The sequence below is a fragment of the Ambystoma mexicanum genome, chromosome 2p (assembly GCF_040938575.1).
Source record: "Ambystoma mexicanum isolate Mex_15411 chromosome 2p, UKY_AmexF1_1, whole genome shotgun sequence".
Lineage (NCBI taxonomy): Eukaryota > Metazoa > Chordata > Amphibia > Caudata > Ambystomatidae > Ambystoma > Ambystoma mexicanum.
Genome location: NC_090923.1, coordinates 994572930 through 994595788, shown reverse-complemented (window position 1 = coordinate 994595788; position 22859 = coordinate 994572930).

Genomic DNA, 22859 nt, shown 5'->3' with positions numbered 1-22859 from the left:
TCCTGGGTAGCCTCCCCTCCCTGACCCCCACATGGCCATTTTGTTTTTTTTTTTTAACAGTGTGTTGCTTTGTGTGGCTCCCGTGGGCATCCACTTTGTATTCCGGCTGGGAACATGTAGGCTTGTCCTGAGTTTGGGTTAGATGCTTGGGTTCGTGACACACACACCCCTCCTGCTTCCCGTTTCCATGGGCTTGCAAAGGGTGTGACCAAGTGACAGTGCCTTAAACAGTGACATTGGGCTCCCATGAGCTGTGTGGGCAGTCTGTAGTCAATACTGTGTGGACATCCCTAGTGGTTATTGTTGTTGTATTGAACACTGCATGGTGTATTGATATGTGCTTATGCATCAATGTCTTCCTCAAAATTCGCAGGTACCTTCTTCATGTCTTCACAAGGCCGTCTCCTTTGCAGATGGAATTCATGTTGTATGCAGTACACTGACACATTTGCGTGGCAGCAACACTCTGCAGTTGGAAGGGGTCGATGTGATGGCTTATTCAGGTTGTAAGACTTACACTACTTTGACTTCGTACTGTCATGTTTTTGCAATGTTTCATGCTGTGTTGCTGTATTGTGTTGGTGGTAAGTATTTGGTCATGTGTGCTGTTTGTTATTGATTACTGGGAGCATATTGTCTGTGGGCTGTTTCCATTTGGGACAGTGCACTTTGTGACACGTGTATCAGGTCTTGTGCATTGCTTTGTTTGCTTTCACATTGCCTGACATGCCATGGTGTGTTGGGTGGCGGAGATGGGGAGGGGTTGGGTGACATGGCGCTATTTTCATGTTTTTTTTCACTAGGGGGTAGTCATTTATGCGCATGAATGTATGTCTTTTAATGACACAGCATTGGTTGTCTTTCGGTAGGTAGGGATGCACACAATGTAACACTTCCAGGTGACCAATCTCAGGCTGGTATGGTTGTGACAGTTGACTGTCCCTCATGTCATCATCATTGATTGTCAGCTGGTATGTGCCAGGGCTGTGTGCACTCCACAGGGGTGTGATTTTAGGTGAAGTAATTAGCCACCAGCTGCGTACGGGCTGCCTCACCATGTGCCCTTTCCCCTCCCATGCGCAGCGGCCGTGCATGTGGTTGGGGATGTGGGGGCACCACCATGTCCACCGGCAGGCCCGGCGTGTTGCAACGTTGTGCAGGACACATGCTGCCACTATGATCCTGCACACTACTGGGGGAGTGTATAGGAGCTGCCCACCAGAACGGTCAAGGGAGCGAAAGCGTGACTTGAGCACTCCGAATGTGGCTCCACTATGCCCGGGGTTGCAATATGGGCTGTGTTGTATCTTACCTCGGGTGGTGTGGTGGGGTTCCAAATTGGCATCATCATGTGGGTGCTCAGAGGGTAGGCACTGTACCCTGGGGAGGTGATGATGGGTATCATTAGTCGGGTTGTGACATTACTCAGTATTTGACATGCATGCATGTGCAGTGGCATTTATACTCACCAAGCAGCCATGTATCGCCATGCCGCCCAGCTTCTAGGTCCCGGTTTAGGGTTGACATTCTGTATATGAAACTGTCATAGGTGGACCCTGGATAGTTGGCATATACTGAGGTGATGATTCCCTTGGCATCACATACTACCTGCACGTTGATGGAATGCCATTGCTTGCGGTTTCTATAGATGTGCTCTGATGCCCTGGGAGGACGTAGAGCCACATAGGTGCAATCAATGGCACCTAGCACTTTGGGGAAGTGTGCCACCCCGTAAAAATCCTGGACAACAGCCTGTCTTTCTGCAGGTGTTCTGGGCAGGTATATGTGCCTGCGGACTGATGGCCGTGCAGTCATGATGGCTAAGACCTGGTGTAGGCAGCGTGACTGCGTGGCCTGTGACACCCGCCCCACTATGGCACTTGTCTGCTGAAATGACCCAGCAGCCAAGAAGTGCAGTACATTGAGCACCTTTTCCAAGGGGCTCAGTGCTTGGGAGCACAGGGTGGGTGATGTGAGGTCATCCTCCCACTCACTCACCAGGTCGAGTATTATGTGAGGTGGAAACATGTACCTCCCATACACCTGGTCATCAGGCATCCCAAAAAGGCTGGTCCTGGGTGTAAAAATTCTGGCCCTGACTATCCTCCTCCTCCTCCTGCGGTATCCCACGACCACTGCTGCGAGGAACGGTATATTCATCGTAGCGTCTGAGCTTGTTTGTTGTTTGCACCCACTTTTATGCTGCACGGGTCCGCTTAGGCATGCTTCCTGCTGGCGTACGTGTTTCCGGATTAGCGCATCTTTTTTGACACAGGCGTTAGCCCTGTTCGATTCCATGAATACGTGTTGTAGGCGCGCATGTGGGCGTTCTGCGCATTTGCCTCCTGTACTTCCCCCGTAACGCCCACATTTTCACGCGTTGTTCCCCATTCCGCGTGTTACGCCCCGTGTTACGCCTACTTTTGTTGTGTGCGCCGCGCTATGTGCGCTTTCGCTGTGCGTGTACCGCACGCTGTTTGGTGAAGTGTGCACCCGCGTGCGCCACGCAGGATTTCAGCGCACATCCATGGATTTACACACGCACGGACTTCCATGAATCGATGTGCGCGGGTTTCGCTGCGATTCGCATGCTTTCGTTCGCTTGCGCGGAAATTTTCAGCGCACATTAATTCCATGAGTCGGCCTGTAAGAGTAGACAGACAGAAAGGGATGCCAGAAAATGCAGTACTTAGTTCAACAACTCAATTTATGAATATCAATGCAATTCATTTTAAAGTGGGTAGCCATTAGGTGTATATTAATCTAATATATTGTGTAATTTATTAGATTAATTTACGGCAGCGAAGGGCCCCAAGGCAAAGGGCGGCTCCACAGTGGCGGCTCCCTATCGTGTCTGCAGGTGTCAGCAGGGGAGGCCAGCCGTCAACCAGCAGCAACCACAAACATAAGTGTGGCCTGGGTGGCGAGTACAGCAATCACTCTACTCCAGAAGCACTGCCACTCAACCTACACTCAGAAGATAGCAGGCCAGGATATTAACACTAGCCAGTTCAAGAACTTGATTGAATTGTGATTATTAGCCACTACCACATGTAGAGAGAATTATGAATGTTAGCCATTGCCACATCGAGACAGGATTGTGATTGTTAGCCAATGCCAAATATAGACAGGATTGTGATTGTTTGCCAGTGCCACATTTACAGAGAACTGTCAAAATTAGCCGGTGTCACATCTAGAGACAGGATTGTAAAGGTTAGCTTGCATCGCTTCTAGACAGGATTGAGAAGATTAGCCACTACCACATGTAGAGAGAATTGTGAATAATAGCCTGTGCCACATCTAGACAGGAATGTGAATATTAGCCAGTGCTGCATCTAGATAGAAATGTGGAGATTTCCACGCGCCATATCCAGGAAGAACTTGGAAATTAGCACGCATCACATCTAGAGAGTGAGGACATATAACCCACTAACCCAATGCTCAAATCTCTGCATTCCTAACTCACACGAAAATATACACAACCACCTTCCCACTCAGCAGACCACATGCACTTCACCACACTGCAACAACAAACAAACAACACATAAATTGCACCAACAGCACACAAGGTCTCGCATCGATCCGATATTCACACCAAAGCTCAGCGCACAGTGAAAACCGAACTGAAGCTGCCAACAGCACACCACTTTTCTCACTTTCCTATTCCCTCTTCACCCGACTAACCCACCCCGCCTTCTTCTTTGCAGATCCGCCTGAGCGCCTGGGGGTAAATTCCATTGGTGACGGTGCATGGTACAAGTACCTTTAACATTTAAGATTTAAGTGCCACTGGCGGCCTCTTAAACGAAAGTGATGTGAACGCAGGGCACAGACACCAAGCAGGTACTTACAGAGTACCTGGTGAGAGGAACAATGAGCCTCCCCATTTCGCTATCCTTCGTGGAGCTTAGAAATGGCAGACAATTCAAAATAGCAAGTGAGTACCTCAGAGTCAAGACCCCAAAGTTCAAGGAAAAAAGAATGATGAAGAAAAAAACCTCCAGTACGGCGAAGACCTCGTATGCACAATAACATGATTGCTCTGGCAGACACCAAGCAATGTTTGCTTGCTTATGTTTGGGGTTTTTATTAAGAGCTCGGTCGCCTTCAGGCATCGTGGTGCTAGTTGCAGAGAGCACAAAGAGCATCAGAAGAGCAAATTCTAAAAAGCAAAAACTGCCTGTACTAGAACCGAAAAGAAGAGGTTTTAAGAGCACAGCGAAAAGAGTGATCATTCTACATTTTTCAGAGACAGAGAGATGCTGTGACGGGTTTGGGGTGTAAGCGCTGCATGGCCAACGAGGTCCCTCTTCCCCAGCAGAGACCAACCCAGGGTCGCACAAGACCTGCCCTGATCTAGGGACTTTCCCTCTCAAAAACTTGAAACTTACTTACATGATGTATGCAAACATTTGATGCTGCACAGAGCTACCTGCTCATGCTGACATAGTCACTTCTTCATATGTTTCTTCATCTGGCGCTGCAGGTGAGTTGGGGCATGAGGGAAGACCCTCCTGGGCTTCTAAATGCACCATTTTGGCACGTGGTTGGGGCCCCCTCCCCCGGCCTGCAGCCCCGTTTCCTGGCTTCCCCTTCCCGCCCTCAGCCCGCCTCCCAGGCCAGCCCCTGGCCTCTGATTGAGCAGACAACGCCCAAGCCTCGCCAGGCCTGTTTGGAGCCCCACTCCCTGTAGCCGCCATTCCATCCGGCGCTGCAGGTGAATTGGGGCATGAGAGTAGACCCTCCTTGGCTTCTAAACGCACCATATTCGGCGCGTGGTTGGGGCCCCCCGCCCCGGCCTGCAGCCCCGTTTCCTGGCTTCCCCTTCCCGCCCTCAGCCCGCCTCCCAGGCCAGCCCCTGGCCTCTGATTGGACAGACAACTGCCGAGCCTCGCCAGGCCTGTTTGGAGCCCTGCTGCAGCCGCCATTCTATCCGGCGCTGCAGGTGAGTTGGGGCATGAGAGAAGACCCTCTTGGGCTTCTAAACGCACCATTTTGGCACGTGGTTGGAGCACCCTGCCCCGGCCTGCAGCCCCGTTTCCTGGTTTCCCCTTCCCGCCCTCAGCCCGCCACCCAGGCCAGCCCCTGGTCTCTGATTGGGCAGACAACTGCCGAGCCTCGCCAGGCCTGTTTGGAGCCCCACTCCCTGCAGCCACCATTCCATCCGGCGCTGCAGGTGAGTTGGGGCATGAGAGAAGACCCTCCTGGGCTTCTAAATGCACCATTTTGGTGCGTGGTTGGGGCCCCCTGCCCTGGCCTGCAGCCCCGTTTCCTGGCTTCCACTTCCCGCCCTCAGCCCGCCTCCCAGCCCAACCCATGTCCTCCTGCTTCCTGGTTTCCCTCTGCACGCCTCCCTACACGCCCACCCCATCCGGATTGGCCCACGTACCCCACATCAAGGACACCCTAGGACAGCCCTCTGCCCGGCAGCCCTGCGGCGAAGGACTCCCAGGCAAAGGACGACCCCAAGATGTGTCTGCAGGGGACGCCAAGGAAGCCAGCAGCTAACAGACACCAACAGAAACTGTGAGTGTGGCATGGGTGGGGAGTAGAGCAATCACTCTACTCCAGAAAACCCCTGCCATTCTATCTTACCTCCCAATATCATAGAGTGCCATAATATTAGCATGTCCACACTTAGATAGATTTTAAACATTAGCCTGCGTCGCATCTAGATGGAATTGTGAATATTAGCATGTCCACACTTAGATAGAATTGTGAATGTTATCCTGCGTCGCACCTAGATGGAACTGTGAATGTTGGCATGTCCACACTTAGATAGAATTGTAAATATTAGCATGTCCACACTTAGATAGAATTGTAAATATTAGCATGTCCCCACTTAGATAGACTTTGAACATTAGCCTGCGTCGCATCTAGATGGAATTGGGAATATTAGCATGTCCAGATAGAATTGTGAATATTAGCCTGCGTCGCATCTAGATGGAATTGTGAATATTAGCATGTCCACACTTAGCTAGAATTGTAAATATTAGCATGTCCACACTTAGATAGATTTTGAACATTAGCCTGCGTCGCATCTAGATGGAATTGTGTATATTAGCATGTCCACACTTAGATAGAATTGTGAATATTAGCCTGCGTCGCACCTAGATGGAACTGTGAATGTTGGCATGTCCACACTTAGATAGAATTGTAAATATTAGCATGTGCACACTTAGATAGAATTGTGAACATTAGCCTGCGTCGCCTCTGGATAGAATTGAGAATGCTAGCATGTCCACTCTTGGATAGAATTGTAAAGGTTCGCATGTCCACCCTTGGATAGAATTGTGAACATTAGCCTGCGTCGCATATAGATAGGATTTTGACTGAAGGATAGCATGCCCGCGCCTAGATGAAACTTGAATGTTGGCATGTGCCACACTTAGAGCTGTGAACACCAGCCTGCACTGCATCTAGATAGGGCTGTGAATGTTGACATGCCCACACCTAGATAGAATTCTGAACATTGGCCTGCGTCGCATCTAGATAGGATTGTGAAGGCCAACAAGTGCCACACTTAATCAATACTGTGAATGTTAGCATGCTAAAGGTCAAGTAAGCCACTAACCAATACAACCTCAAACTCTGCATACTTATCTCACTCAAAAACTCACACAACCATCTCTCGCACCACAAGCCGCACGCACTTCACAACACTGCAACAACACATAAGCCGGAGCAACAGCACATGCGGACTGACACCGATCCAATACCCGCACCAACGCTCAACATCTGGTGTATACCGAGTTGAAGCTACCAACAGAACACCACTCCTCTCACTATCCTACACCCTCTTCACCTTCCTAACCCATCCCCCCTTATCGTTTACAGATCCGCCAGAGCGCCTGGGGACCAATTTGGTTGGTGACGGTGCGCGGTACAAATACCTTCAACATTTAACATATGTGGTGCTAAATGGAGACAGTCAAGTCACTCTGTGCTGCATGCCATGCGTACCTTGTTTAGCCCACCCCCCATTCAGCAGCATCATTATTGGAGGATGGGAGGGTCAGGGGTTGCAACTGATTGGCCCGGGGTCGCAGCTATGATCCGAAGCAACCCGCAAATGACATCACTGGCCCCTTCCCCTGCATATGCTCCCCCTCCTCTCATCCCATAGGGTGAGCCTGTCCATTCCGGGTCGACCCACATGTTGAAGTCCCCAACCAAAATTAGCAGACCCTGTGCCGCCTGGAAGATCTGCCCCTGATTTGGACAATACAACATTCTCACTGATATCCTAACTCATATCTCTCCGTTACCACCAACGCTCGTCCATCCACCCTCATCAACGTGCTGGGTTCTTCCATTCTCAATTTCTCATGCAGCACAATGCCCGCTCCTCCCTTTTGCCAAGTCCCCAGATGCCCAATAGACCTGACCAATTTGCACCCGTGATATACAGTGTTCCTCTCCAGCCATTAGCCCAGTTTCTTGCAACATGAGGATATCCAGTCCGGTCTGCCCGAACTCCCTTGCAATTAGTGATCTCTTAGTGGGAGAGTTAATTCCCTTTACATTTAAGGTGCCCACAGAGAGGTGGCCTGAGCACCCACCGCTCCCATCTACTATGTTAGCCATAACAAGGCAAAGATCATGCCACCAAAACCTCCCCTGAAATAAGACCCTCCCAACAACACTTAGCACAATCCCAGCCTGCTGCATCTGTATACCTTCCCCTCCCCCGATGCCCCTTCTTCCTCCCCTCTGCCCCAACAATTACCCTAACTTCTTCCCCTACTGAGATGCCCATCTGCGAATGGGCCACCAAAGGTAACTTACCCCCACCCCTGCCCAATTCTCCAGTCCATCCACCTCCCCTAGATGACTTGACCCCCCCTTTCTCATTCTTAACAATGTCACAGGCCCACCACCACACCACATTACATTATAAACAGTTACTTCACCGGTGAAGAAGTATTCAGTTTCTTGAATTTTCTACCACCCGGCACTCTCTTTTGTAGCAGAAAACCCAAAGTTTGACCTTGACCCGCAGGTATATCCCCATTCTCCTGTTTCTGTTCCCCATCTGGCTCCTCCTTGAGGTGTTGTAATACCTGCTGAGCCTCCAGTCCACTAGTGATCATCTAGTCCATCTCCTTGATCTCTAAAGTCAATGCAAAGGGGAAAGTCCAGCGATAGCCGATACTCTTTTCATTCAGCCATTGCGCCAGGGGACGACCGTGTGAGCCCAGAGAGATCCTGATATCTGCGGACTGTGTCCCCCTCAAACTGAATGTTCCCCTCATGCCTCGCCCTTTCCGGCACTTCTGACCTCTCTCAATACCTGAGGAACTGCACTACTACAGATCTGGGACCTCCGCCTCCATCGCCTCCCCCTCCATGCACTCTTTCTGTCTCGACTTCTTTCCCGCCTTCTCCAATCAAGAGGGACTTAATCAGTTCCTTGACCTTTTTGCCCATATCCCCCGCAGTTTCCCCTTTTTGTTCCCTTAGGCTTAAAACCCAAAGTTTATTCCTCCTCTCCCTATTCCCTAGATCATCCATTTTCAGGAGGGCTTCTTCTTCCTTATTCTCCAAATCAGTGAGTCTGCCCTCATACTTCATATCCCGCAAGTCCACTTGCAATTGATTATTTTCGTTGCCCGCCACTTGGTTCTCCAACGTGTCCACTCTCACCCTCAGGTCAGATATGGAAGCTTGGATACCCCCTCTGACAGCCTTAATCTCCTGCAGTATGTCTCTGATTTCTTCCATGGTCACCTGTGTTTGCCCCCTTCCTCTCCTGCTGTCAGTGACTGCCCATCCTTTTCTCCACTTGTCATCATTGGGTCCCTCCTGTAATGTTGCAGTGCTTGAATTACTAATGTATGCCTTTTCTCCAGCTTACCAATTCTCCCTTGTACTTCCCGGGCTTTACAGCCCACTCCAATTACTCCTGTGTCGACCTGTATCCTTTTGTGCAGTAGCCACCATGGGACCGCGGCCACCCGCTTCAATCCTACTCAAGTTCCCTGATGCGCCACTCCACCTCAGTTTCCTGCACAACTCCTCCTCAGTAATGTGCCGCCAGCCCTGTGTTGGGTGTTATAATTCCCTGCTTTATGTTCTTATAGCACGGCAGGGTGAGCTCTCAAAGAATGCAAAGGATTGTAATCTATGTAATCTCAAGTGGAAACAAAATGTGAAACATTTGCTGATGGTATGTCCAGGTACTTGTAAACACAGGATCAACTACTTTTCACGCTTTGTTCATTACTTGGTTGGTTATCAACAGAGGAATTCTGGAATCGTCTTTGGGAGGGGAATGAGACATTTATGACTTTGCGTTTCTTAAAGGAAATTGAACCACTCATAGTATTCTGAGTGGCTACGGTTTTCTTTGTTACTATCTCCGTGTTCATGGTATTGGTTTTTATATACTAATTAGATGGTGATATGTATCTTATGAATTGTTTTAAGGTCTGATAAGACGAATTCATTTGGTTAGATTTTATTAAATTGAGAAGTTCTGTCATCTTATATTTTAACTGTTTGGAAATTCTGTTTTTATGATTTTAGTAAGAATGTTATGAAAATGTTATTATTTCTTCTTTTTCTTTTCTTTTTTCTCTTCTCTCTTCCTTTTAATGTTGTTATAGTTTTCTTGTTTTGTGAAATGTCAAATTTTGACTGATACACAATAAAAAAACTATAAAAATTAATAAGAATGGACACCCAGGTATCCGAGGCAACCTTTCTCTCTGCTGCGCACCAGGGATGCCCCATTCGCCTTCTCAAACAACCTCCCCTTTCTCCAGCCGTTCTCTCCCACCCAAGCATATCTGTGCCCTGCGGCCTAGTAGAGTGCAGCTCGCCTCTCTCCTCACCTTCGTCAACTGCAGGTCTAAGTCAATCACCTGCCCACGGGCAGGGGGGGGGCTCACTTCCACCGCACCCAGCGGCTGCCTCCTACCAGTGGGGTCATCTGACCGTCTGGCGCAACCACCTTCTGTTCTCCACCCCGTGCAGCCGCTGCTGCTACACGTCATGGGGCCAGCGGCCCGCACCCAGCAGCTGCCTCCTACCAGTGGGGTCATCTGACCGTCTGGCGCAACCACCTGCTGTTCTCCACCCCGTGCAGCCGCTGCTGCTACCAGTCATGGGGCCAGCGGCCTCTTCAATCCCTGTAGTCAAAGTAGCCTCTCCTGAGCCTTGCTCGGCATGTCGCACCTGAACAAGAGAAGGAGCCCCTCACTTGCTTATCACCGGCCTGGCCCCTCCTTCTCCCTCCATGTCCTGCTGCAGGGCCACACATTGCAGTGCCGTTCGTCAGCCCAGAATTCACTGGGGCCTTCCTCTCCGACATCCTTGCCGCTATTCTGGTGGCCCGGGGCTCCACATGGTCAGTCTGAGAGTACAAACACAGGGCACCTTCTCTGAGCCTACTTGGTCCTTTGTGCAGGTTTCCCTGCAGCCTATCCAACTCGTGCTGCTTTGCGACCTTCAGCAGTGGGTCTCCACAGCGGCCCATGCCATTCCAGTATGGTGCCCCTTGTCCGCAATGGTGCGCACCACCTCCTCGTCCTTATGAGACCTTTCTCCCTGTGTTCTGCATGATGCCAGTCCCTGCTCCGACCTGGAGGGATCCCGGGGACCGGTCCTCTGGGGGCCGGGGGGGGGTGGTAGGAGGCAAATCTCTCCGTTTCCTATTCAACCCATGACTGGGGGAAGCATCATTTTCAAGTTCTCAGGGCAGGGGCGGATGGACTCGTCTCCACGCAGCCATCTTGGCACACGCCCCCTGGTGGTCCAATTTTGATTTTTTTTATATTGGTAACACAGACACTGTAAACCGAAGTGTGTCAAGGTGCAGGAACAGAAAAGAGGGAGAGAGATCCACTCTGAGACAACGCCAGAAAAATAGGTAGGTTTTCAAGGCCTAAATGGAATTTGAATAGTATGCATACCTACTGTGACTGCATTCCACGTCCTGGGCGGGCGTTGTGGGGCGGTGGGGGGGAAGGGTGGAGGGGGGCGCTGGTTTGAGCTTCACCAGAAACCTCCTATATCATGGGTAGTTTAGTTCATTAGTACACTTTCGCTTCTTATGGACCTATTGTGACAAAGAACCACAAAATCAGTTCTATATACAAATGACAGTCAAATAATAATCAAAAACAACATCAAATGCATAATACATGGATGAAAATAATTCCATTACAAAATAATGAACGTAAAATCAATAACACAGGTTAAAACCCAGGGAAAAAATAAAAAAAGACTACATCTAAAAAAAGCACAATATGATTCCAGATGAGAGTTAAATATAATGTAAAACAGTCACTGGAAAGAGCAGGAAGTGAAAGGACCCAAAGCCATAGGGGCTCAACATCCAGAACTCCTACAAGTTCTCAGTCTCCAGACCCCATAAACAAAAAGTGCATTTATCTTTGTAATATTCCTATAAGAGTCCCCAGGAGATACAACACTGTGGCATTATAATGATCTAAAAGGCCTTCCTTCCTTAAAACAGGAGTAATATGTATCACCCATAGGAGTTTATATGCCGGGCAGTGAACAAGGAACGATGTAAGACTCCTTGGACTTCTTCTTGGGCTCTTCTGTTGGCAGAGTCTACATATTTTGAGTTGGATGAACAATGTCATCCCTTCAGCTTACCTGCTAGTGCCAGGGTAGCAGCGCTGGCCAATGCAAAGAGGCCCCTTATTTGGGGTTTGGCAAGATCTTTCACAGAAGGTTGTTGCCCAAGACTACCTGAGTCAACATCCGCCCAGCACAAAAGTGTGAGGTGTGCCAAACCACCCAGTCTCAGCCTTTTCCTTGGACTATTTTTAAGTTTAACTAGAAGTTACCTTTATGAATCAGCGGCATGCAAATTAGAGTCCAGGAAACAACCCGTACCCAGTGTGCTTAGATCTTGCGACAGCTGTTTACCACAGGAGGTGATAGAGGACTTAGGAAAATGTTCCTGCCCGGCCAAATTAACCAGTTCCCTAGACTGAGAGGTTTCCATTTTAACTGCATATATGGCAGGTGAATTCATCACCCTCATCTGTTGTGAGGAACAGCCCACATCGTCATGCAGGGCAATACTCGCGAAGCCTTGCATAGGTATAGGAGCTGTTTCCTTTAGATATCCTCACTATTGGAAGAATTTTGTCTAGACCCCGCGCATCCGCATCGTATGCCACTGCACCACCAAAACTCTCCTGGAAAACCATCTCTACTTCAGGCCCAAACTTATCGTTATGCTTTTCCATAAGCTTTATGATGGCTCCCAAAGCCACTGCTGCTTTCTTCGTAGCCATATCCATCTGAGATAGAGTCAACGACAGGGATACTCCCGGATAGGTGAAGCAATCGAATCACGCTCGGGTTTAAAATATGGTTTTGGTTTCCTACTGCGCTGGCTATAAAACACCATGACCATCAATATGAGTACTGTGGTACAGATATAAATGGTGCAAATGCAGCAATAATTACATTACCACGGCATTACCACCATGCGGCAAGTTTTGCTGGAAGTAAATCCTCCACCTTACTGCCAAAAATTGGCTAACTCGACAGATTTACTGCTACATTACCAGCAAACCTGTAATGAGGCCCATGGGATTCACTTTGTTTAAAATGAGTCAGTTCGCCTCACAGTACCCTGACACTGCCTTCAATTGGGCTCTGAGGGCAACAGGCGTCCTAGGGAGTTAAACGGAGTCATCCGCAAATAAAAGCAATGGGACCGGCTTGCCATCAATGAAAGGAATATCATTAGTGGCCTCTTGAACACAGTTAATGCATAACTCAAAATGTGCCCCCCGCGCCCCTGCGAAACCTCCTAAGGGGCCACCTTGAAAAAGCATAGGCAATAGCAAAGAATCCTGCGCCAATTTTGGCTACCACGCATGGGAAATGTGCATGATGATAATTCTGACAAAATGGCACGCAGAGCGGGGCATTAGGTCGAAGATGGAAGTAGGTTTTGAATCAGCTAGCGTCGAAACCAGGGTGTAGCACGTAGCCTTCACACATAGCAGCCACTACATTGCATGGCCAGTAACATTATTGTGCACATGACAGTGATGGAGGAAGCTTTTTCTAACAGGAAGCTGGGCAGCTTCTGATGAGGCCCTAGCACTGTACCTCCATTTGTAAACCATGGCAAACGTAGGGTTTACAAATCGCTGGAACTTCAAGTCCAAATGGACTTGCATAACTACAAGGTTTACTTATGTGTAAACACAATGTAAACCAAAGGTTTACAAAAAAGGTTCCAAACACTCGTAAACCTTTGCAAACTTATAGTTTGCATAGGTTTACATGCAGTTTACCAAATTTGTAAACCATGATTTTCATGCAGTGATAGATTGCTGTACATGCTCAAATGGGGTTTCAGCTCTACTGCTGGCTGCTTTATTTGTTCTGCTGTGTGCAGGCCAACACCCTTGTTCATGTGATAATCAGCAGCTATTAAACCCGTGTCTCCATTGCTTTATCTATGATTTTGCAAGGAGGTGCTGATATTATGCACATATTCAGTATAGAGGCACCGGTCTTCTCATACAAAAGGCTATATCTCTTGAAATGTGCATTTGCTGGCCAAAGGTGTTAACATATCACCTGCATGCGTAACCTCTTTTGTGTGGGGGCAGGGAGTACGCACAGGGAATAATGAAGTTCAAGGTGGGGCTCATGTTATGCACCCTCAATGGTAAACCAAGGGAAATCACCAATTGGAGTTTGCCTAAGGAAAAATGTCCCTTTTAAACTATGCACCACATAGCTGATTCAGAGTGTGGTGCATATAGCACAACTGCACAAAAACAACGTGCTGCTTTATAGAAAAACAAAGATAATTTGGAAACATAAGAATACATTGTACATATCTCATATCTGTGACAATGATGTCAAGCCTGCAACCCTGCTGCACATATACAGCAGACTGGCCTTCTAGCTTGTATAATTTATTGTAACAACTTAATAGTAAAATGACAAAACAGTAAATGTCACATTTACTGTTTTGGACAGCCATTGACTTTGGGAGTCAGGTGTTGGCTGTCCTTGTAGCAGCAAACAGTTTCCCGACAGGTATTTCGGTCACAGTCACAGCACTTTAATGAATTAATACTTTTCTAGGCTACTATACATATATAGTTCAGTATGCTTGTACCATGTTAGTCAAGGGTTAAATAGAATGTTGATCCTGAAGAAAACAATACGTTGATACCTTGATTAGGCTAAGAAAGTAATTTATTGTGCATATTTGTGAGCTTTTGTGGAATGTCTCCACTTCCTCAGGTAGAGATTAAATGAAGCATTTGAAAAACATCACAACGTTACAGTTTACATAGGCCCTCCTGCAGATAACCTGTTATCTGTGCCTGTCTGTACCCGATTTGTAGTTTTGCTCAGAAAGACATGTGGATGTTCAACTCCCCCACACATTGCAATCTTCAAGGCCTAAATGGTACACTGTGTTAAGTAGGGCAGGGGTCGGGGAAAGTGAAGTGCAGGGAAAGATGCCTAACCTGCCCACATATCAACATTTCAGAGACAGTACAGATATCCCAGGACAGGGCAGGACTACAAAATTAAGGAAATTGTGCAAATTATCATTTGCATCTGTGCATCGTAATATAACTCAGGTGCAGTGGAAGTCCCTGTCGGAGTCGCAAAATGTTATGGGTATTGTTATTAAACCTTCTGATAAGGGTTCTAACATTGTTTTATTGAACCAGTGTGATTATGTTAATGAGGCTTCTCAGCAACTCTGTGACAAAATATGTTACTCCTCATTGTCTTTTAATCCATTCCGTATGATTCAGAGCGAATTGAAGATTCTCGTAGCTAAGTGGTGTTAGACAGGCATCCTGGATGAGGATTTCATCACATTTTTGGTCCCTCACTTTCTTTAGTATCCCCACCCTTTATTTTTGGCCGAAAATTCACAAATCATTGGTGCACCCCCCAGGACGACCTATTATTGATGAGACTTTAATTTCTTTTGTTTCTGTACTTCCTTCTTATTTACAGGACACAAGGATTTTGTTTCACATATCAACCAGGTCCCGTCGGAGGAGGGTTTTTTATTTTGGCCACCCTTGATGTGGTTTCTCTTTACACCTCCATAGATCATTTGGTTTGTATAATAATAATTATAATAATAATAATAATAATAATAATAATATTGCTTGTATATATATATATATATATATATATATATATATATATATATATCTTGTAATTTTCAACAGCTAAATCTCTTCAAAAGTCTTCACAAACCTGGGTTTTTTTCCTAACGTCTTGATGACAGCCCCACAATTCAATTCATGTTTTTTTTTATTTCCAAAGAATGTAAGGAGTCATTTTGGGTTTCCTGGTTTTGTGGCACATTTAAAAGTGATTTTGTAGATATGGCATTTCTGCATCTTGTGCAAATCGGAATTCTTTTTTCTCACAAGTATACTTTCTCCATCACAAATGTTGAATGAGTTTGTCCCCTGAATTAATTATAACTGGGGTACATTCTAATTATTGCTGATTCTATCTATGCAAATTTCACATGTGCAAAACACACTGGAATGTATAAAAACGTATTCAAATTGTACAAAGAAAATGTTCAGCTTGGAATTTCAAGTACGAAGGAGGCACCTAGTGCTCTGCAAGAATCCTTACGAGAGTGTGAGGTCGTGTGCAAGTGTCTCTGGTTGGCAGATCTATTGAGATTAAAGAAAAACTCAGTTCTTTCATAGACTCTCAATGCCCATTAACAGGATATTTAAGAATGGACTGAAAGCATTCTGTAATCTGTGCATTGCCAAATTAAATATTTGCACGTGACCAATATAATATAAATGCACTTAAGACTTCTTCAAGCAAAGAATTACTATTCAAGTAGCTGATCCCTATCAGCAAAGTTCTTGGTCACTGGGGTGAAGGCAACATCAGTGAGACAATAAGATTGGACGAGTGCCTTATGTTAATAAACTATAAGTATATGCATTCAGGAAAAGAATGTGGATAGATTTGAGTGGCATGAATATCTTTATCAATGTATGCCCTAATTTAAAACCATCAGTACACTACATTTAGATTATAATTCTTCCTAGAATAAAACAGTTATATATGAAACCAATGTAGGTTTTAGCACAAGTGGTGATCCTTTGAATGTTGACATTGGTGAACTTGGTATGATTTTCATGAATAGTCATTTAGATTTGATTTCATACGAATGGATTCAATTCAATATATGTGTATTCTGAATATACATTTTGGCGAGATAATAGCTGTCAAGTTTTGTTTTGTTCAGTGGCAAACTGCATGTGGCTGTATGGAATTTTGTGGGTGATTTACCCAGCATGGCATTAGGGGACCACCTTTCGCTTTAAATTTATAATTTTGAAAAGAAAAATTGAACATTCAGATACAAAACAGCCTGATTCTTGTCTAAGATTCTGGGGTGGGAATGTCACGGTGGGGACTGTTAGATCAGATGTCTTACCACATATTGAATATCCAAAACAGATAGTCGAGAAAATGTTTTCAAACTTTAGGGTTTCAAACACCTATGGCCTAGAGACCGTACACCACAAAGCAATGGAGTGCACAACATAAGCCTGAAGGTGCAACAAGGCATGAATGTGTAGGTGGTTTGTGATGCTGACCTCCTCATCACACGTGTGTGCTCACGTCTCTGGTTGCAACCAGATGCAATGCTCTTCAGATCGAGTTCCATACCAGAACTCATGCTATCATGATATTCTGTTTCTATAGGTATTCCCCGAAAATATAGAGAAAGAAAAGCTGAATGCGCAATTACTGCGCATTTGGCTTGCAACAGAAAATCGAAGCCCATACTGACGAGCATGGGGAGCGGAAGTTTCAGGGGTGACCCCGCTCACCATGTTCATGAGTATGGACTTTAGGGGTTGCAGGGGTGTCCCCCGCTTTCATGCCATTGGGAGCGGGGGACAATAAAGAAAAGAAAAAAAAAGAACAAAAGAGAAAAAAGGGACCCTGCGGCATCAGCTCCAGCCCATGTTAGTGGGAGGGAACTGACACCGCAGGGACAGAGGCGAGTCAGCGGCACAATTCTGTGTGTGCAGCCAAAAAGTAAGTAGTGGGAGGGATAGGGTATGTGGGATGGTGGCGAGAGTGATCTTGTGCGCAAGATTCCTTGCACAAAATCAGAGCATTGAAGGCTGACCTTAATTTACTAAGCACACAAAACCCTGTTATGGCACATTTGCGGCTTAAACAAAAGTTTTAAGAAAGAGCGAATAATGAAGACAAATTATTGGTAACACAATTAAAGTGAGTGGGCATACTGAGTTTTATAGTGGCATTAAAGAATAGCTCTGGAAAATTGATCAGAGATGAAGTCAAAAAAAGATTAAAAAAAGAACTCTGAGAGGCCACCAGGGGGCGCACAGGCAATGGCAGCCTGAAACCCGCGCTCCGGCAACGGCCTCGTCGTACTGGGGATTGAGCCCCCCCCCCAGAAAGCCCCCCACTGAGAATGAAGGAGCCGACACGGGCAGTTAACCCCCAGGGCCCCCACCAAGAAAAACAGCGGCATCTGTAGCCCCCCGGAAGGCTGAGATCCAGAGCTGCGGCCTCGGCGGCAAAACCGCCTCCGGAGAGCTGGGCGGGGGAGGAGCCGTAGGCCGCCTAATCCAGAGGCCTGCCTCCGCGCCGTGCCTGGAGCCCCACGCGAGAGGCCTGAAGAGCAGCAAAACCGTCTCCCTCCGCGAACCGAGTCCAACATCTGCGGGCGCGGAGACGACCCTCTACTGCGGCTCCCGATCGGGCGGGTGAACCGCCGGGGACCCGCAGAGGGGGGGCAACTCCCGCCTTTCCCCGGGCCCGACGACCACCATAACCACAGGCGGGTCAGAGCACCGGCTCCCCATCCCGAAGGGAACGAGGTAGAGCGAGTTATCAGTGGACCCGCCAGGTGACTCTGTAGCCCCCGCAGGAGCGAGGCACACTTAACGGTAAGCCGGGCAATCAGATGGGCTGGCAGAGGAAGCTACAAAAATATCATTACCAAGAATCCAGGCCCCGTGTTTTCAGCCCGCCCCACTACAATGCTATGGCCCAGTCTGAAGCCTCGGCGCCCTCGGCGGAGGCAATGGAAAGGGGCTTCGCCTCCATTCTACAGGAGATAAGAGACATGTGCTCCGACTTTGCCCAAAAGTTTCGACAAAATGGGCCAAAGAATAGACAAAGTGGAGGATAGGCTCCTTCAGGTGGAATCTAACCAGTCATCCTCAGCGACCCTGGAGGTGGAGATGGACATGAGGCTATCTGCCCTTGAAAAACGGGAGAAGGAGAGGTCGAGACAAATGGACGATTTTGAAAACAGGGAACGGAAAAACAACCTCAGATTCTTTGGGGTCCCTGAGGCAGAGGGGGAGACGGAGAGAGAGGTCACCCGAGTGGTGCAAGACATTATTGCCCTCCTCTTCAGAGATGAGATGACCATTGAACTGATATTTGACCGGGTGCACAGGGCGGGAGGACGGGCGGGTGGACCTCGATCGATTCTGGTCCGGTTCCACTATTATGCCGACAAGACACGGGTGCTGGAGGCCACCAGAAAAGCTCAGAAAGTCACGTATAATAACTTACAGGTCTCCATCTTCCAGGACCTCTCCGCATATACGTTGGCCAAGCGCAGGATGTGCCTCCCCCTCACACATCTGTTAAAAGAGAAGGGGGTACGATACAGATGGGGCTTCTCCTTCTCTCTAACCTTCGAATACCTGGGTCAGCGGACGACATTGACCACCGAAGAGGATATCAAGGGGGCCATCCAGGACTACGTGACGGACCCGGCCCCTCGGAGGGGACCAACTGGACCCGTCTTGGGTGGAGCGAAAGGCCAGGGCCCGTCGAGTGAAAGAAGGAAGAAATCTGGCCCGAGGAAATTCAGGAAGATGAACACTCCCTCCCTGACAAAGGAGGGAGAACGGAATGACTCTGAGGGATGAACGCCTAGTATCCCGGCCGAGTTCGGCACTGGAGCTCGGACCATGGGGACGTGCAATGGGGCATGACCACCTGTTGGTCCGGAAACGAGATACTGCAGTCTAAGTAGTTCCCTGAATCCCCTAGCAATGCAAGTATGACGGGGCCAACCGGGGGGACGAGGGGAGGGGGAGCTCAAGAAAATAGGTGTTTTTGAAAAGATTGCCTGGCCGAAGAAGGCGGGCTGGTGGTTTGGCCAAAATGCCAGAAATGGCAGAACTATCTGGCTGGACGCCAGGGTGGGGGGAGGGAGAGTACGAATCAGTTGGGGTTTGTTTGTTGGGGAAAAGGTTTGGGGGGCAGTTGGGGGAAGGTTCCGAAAGTGTCCAAAAAATGAAACAAGGGGAGCAAGAAGGGAGTAATGATGCGATGACAGTGGCTAACAGAGAGGAAAACACAGACCATGGCTGATGCCCGGCCAGCCCTAGGTGTGGGCACCCTCAATGTGCGGGGGCTGAACACCCCCACGAAGAGGTCCCTGGTCCATAGGGAGTTTAGGGGGGCGAATCTTGACCTGCTCTTCCGGCAGGAGACACACTGGGCAAAGGGAAAAGAGCCCAGAATGCGAGGGGGAAGAATCGGAGAGGTCTTTCATGCCTCCCACAAGACCAAAAAAAGAGGGGTGGCCATATTAGTGGCGAGGGATACGGCCTTCGAAAAGGAGGCCATCCAGAGAGACCCCGAGGGTCTGTACTTGATGGTGCGGGGTTCCTTGCAGGGGTCTCCCTTGACGCTAGCAGTAGTGTACTGTCCTAACGAAGGCCAGTCCCAATTCTGGGAGGAGGTAGTGGACAAATTGAGGCTGTTCGTACAAGGCCCACTGGTGGTGGGGGGAGACTTTAACATGGTCCTGGACCCAACTGTTGACAGAAGACGGGTTGGCCCCCAGTACCTCAGACACATGGATGAGGCCATGGCGCAACATTTCCACAGGGTTAACAGGGACCTGGGACTGTCGGATACAATCCCATCTCCCAGGGTAGGGACCCCCTCCTTCTCCTATTACTCAACTATTCATAACTCGTTCTCGAGAATAGACCACATCTTGGTAGACGAGGTACTCACTCCATATGTAGTGGGCTACGGGATAGACCCAGTCCCCTGGTCGGACCACGACATAGTCCGAATCACCTTAGCGCTGGGTTGGGGTGAAGAACGTAGAGGGCGCTGGAAATGCAATGATGCCCTATTAAGAGATGAGGTACTAACCCAGGAAATCCTCGACTCCATAACAGAGTTTTTTGAGTTTAACGATAACGGAGAGGTGGCCATGCACAAACTTTGGGACGCCTTTAAGGCAACCCTACGGGGAGTCCTCATAAAAATAGGCTCCATGAAGAAGAAGGAGAGGGAAGCCCAGGAGAAAGCCGTGTGGGGTAAAATAACTTGTCTCCAGCCGGGGGGCTCCCCGGACCAAGCTGTAGAGCATGACTGTGTGGCTGCACTGGAGGACTACAGGCTCCAACTGAAAGATCTGCTCCTACACAAAACCGAGAGGAGCCTCTTAATGGTAAAACAAAAATACTATGAGAAAGGGGATAAAGCTGATAAAATTCTAGCCTGGAAGCTAAGGGAGGTCCAGAGAAGTAGAAGGGTGAAGGAGGTGAGGGATACCCAAAACATCTCGGCCGCGACTCCTCCCACATAGGAGAGGCCTTTCGCCAATACTACAGAACCCTCTACTCCTCGGAATACGAGGGGGACGATTCCCAGAAAGAGGACTTCCTAAACTCCATACAAATCCCATCCCTCACGCGGGAGATGGCAGAGGGGTTAGAGGGCCCGGTGACAGAGGACGAGATTGATAAGGTGATAGGCGGGATGAAGGTGGGAACCTCCCCTGGGGATGACGGCTTCACTGTCTATTTCTATAAAAGATTCCGCTCCACCCTGGCCCCGTTCTTGGCGAGAGTCTTCAATGCTGTCCTGGTGGACGGCATCCTCCCCGGGGGCCATAATAGCAGTTCTGCCCAAGGAGGGGAGGGACCCCGCGGAATGCTCCTCATACCGCCCCATATCTCTGTTAAATATTGACGTCAAGATTCTGGCCAAGGTGGTGGGGAGGCGGATGGAGGGAATTATGCCAAAGCTAATTTATGGTGACCAAGTGGGCTTTATCACGGGAAGGCAAGGGTCGGATAATATATGCAAGACAATAGACCTCCTCAACTTTGCCCAGAGGTCGGGGCTAAACACATGTGTCCTCTCCCTGGACTCGGAGAAGCCCTTTGACAGGGTCGAGTGGCGATACATGGGGCTCCTCCTCCAGAGGATGGGCTTCGGGCCCCACATCATGAGCTGGGTGACCGCCCTCTACAGGGCACCCACGGCAAGGGTACAGGTGAACGGGAGCCTGTCCGAACCATTTCCCCTCTCCCGAGGGACAAGGCAGGGCTGCCCTCTCTCCCCCCTGATATACGTCCTCATGATGGAGGCATTGGCAATAGCAATTAGAGCCCACCCGGACATCAGGGGGATTAGAAGGGGGGACGTGGAATTCAAACTTTCCCTGTTTGCAGATGACATCCTGGCATATCTGGTGGACCCTAGTGCATCACTTCCCCCCTTCCTGGCGTTGGTGGCCGCGTTTGGTAGCTTCTCAGGCCTGAAGATAAATGCCGCTAAGTCTGTCCTGCTCCCTTTGCGGACAATAGATCCAGGTCTCGACCCTCTAGACTGGTTTCACGGGATTAAAGTGGAGAAGGCCGCTGTACGGTACCTGGGGGTACTCCTCACCAGAGATATATCAAAATTGAGCGCTGCTAACTACGACCCCATGATGGCAGAGATCAAATCAGACTTGAGGAGATGGGACAAGATGATCCTATCATGGTATGGCCGAATGACTGCAGTAAAAATGAATATATTACCACGGCTTCTCTATCTTTTCACGGCTCTCCCAACCAATATCTCCCCTCAGACTTTTAGAGAGCTACAAAAGGGGATCCGAGACTTTGTGTGGCCGGGGAAAACTCTGAGAATAAGAAGGACCACCTTGTCTCTGCCTAGGGAGGAGGGGGGATTTGGGCTCCCGGATTTTTACCTCTACTTTTGCGCCGCCCAACTGCGCGTCCTTCTGGAGCATTTGAAAGAGGGAATGGGGATGTATTGGACATACCTGGAAGACATGGACGCCCATCCCCTGAAGGTACGAGACCTTTGTGGGCCCCTCGCAGGTCGATCCCTCAACACTTAAGGTCCCACCCGACCCTGGGGGTCCCCTGGGACATCTGGAGAGAGGGCCCCCGGACTGCTCACCTCACCACCTGGCCGTCCCCGATGACCTCTCTCTGGGGCCACCCCCTTAGACTGGGAAGCAGGGGGTTCCGGCACTCCCAGGAATGGTCGGATAAGGGAATGGAATGGGCTGGCAGTTGTTCAAAGAAGGGGAATTCCTAACATACGAGGACCTCAGGGACGCTCTCGGAAGAGATTCACTGTCCATCTTCGAATACCTCCGCCTGAAGGGCATCCTCTGCAACCCGTCATGGGGCCCGAACTTGAGGAGACAGCTGTCCCCCTTCGAAAAACTCCCCGATCTGGCGACCTCAAGGAAAGGGGCGGTGTCCAACATATATAAAATCTTAAACACCTACGACCTTCAAGGCAGAAGAAACTTTCGTATGTTTTGGAACAACCTAGCAGGGGAAGAGATCTCCGAGGACTCCTGGGCCAGAATCTTCAAGATAGCATTTCACGGAAACTTGATCACCTCGGACATGGAGCATAACTTTAAGGTGTTACAGGGGTGGCACAGGGACCCCGCGAAGTTGTCCAGGATGTTCACAGGGGTCTCGCCTAGGTGCCTGAGAGCATGCGGACAGCCTGGCACCAGAGGACACATGTGGTGGCTCTGCCCGAAA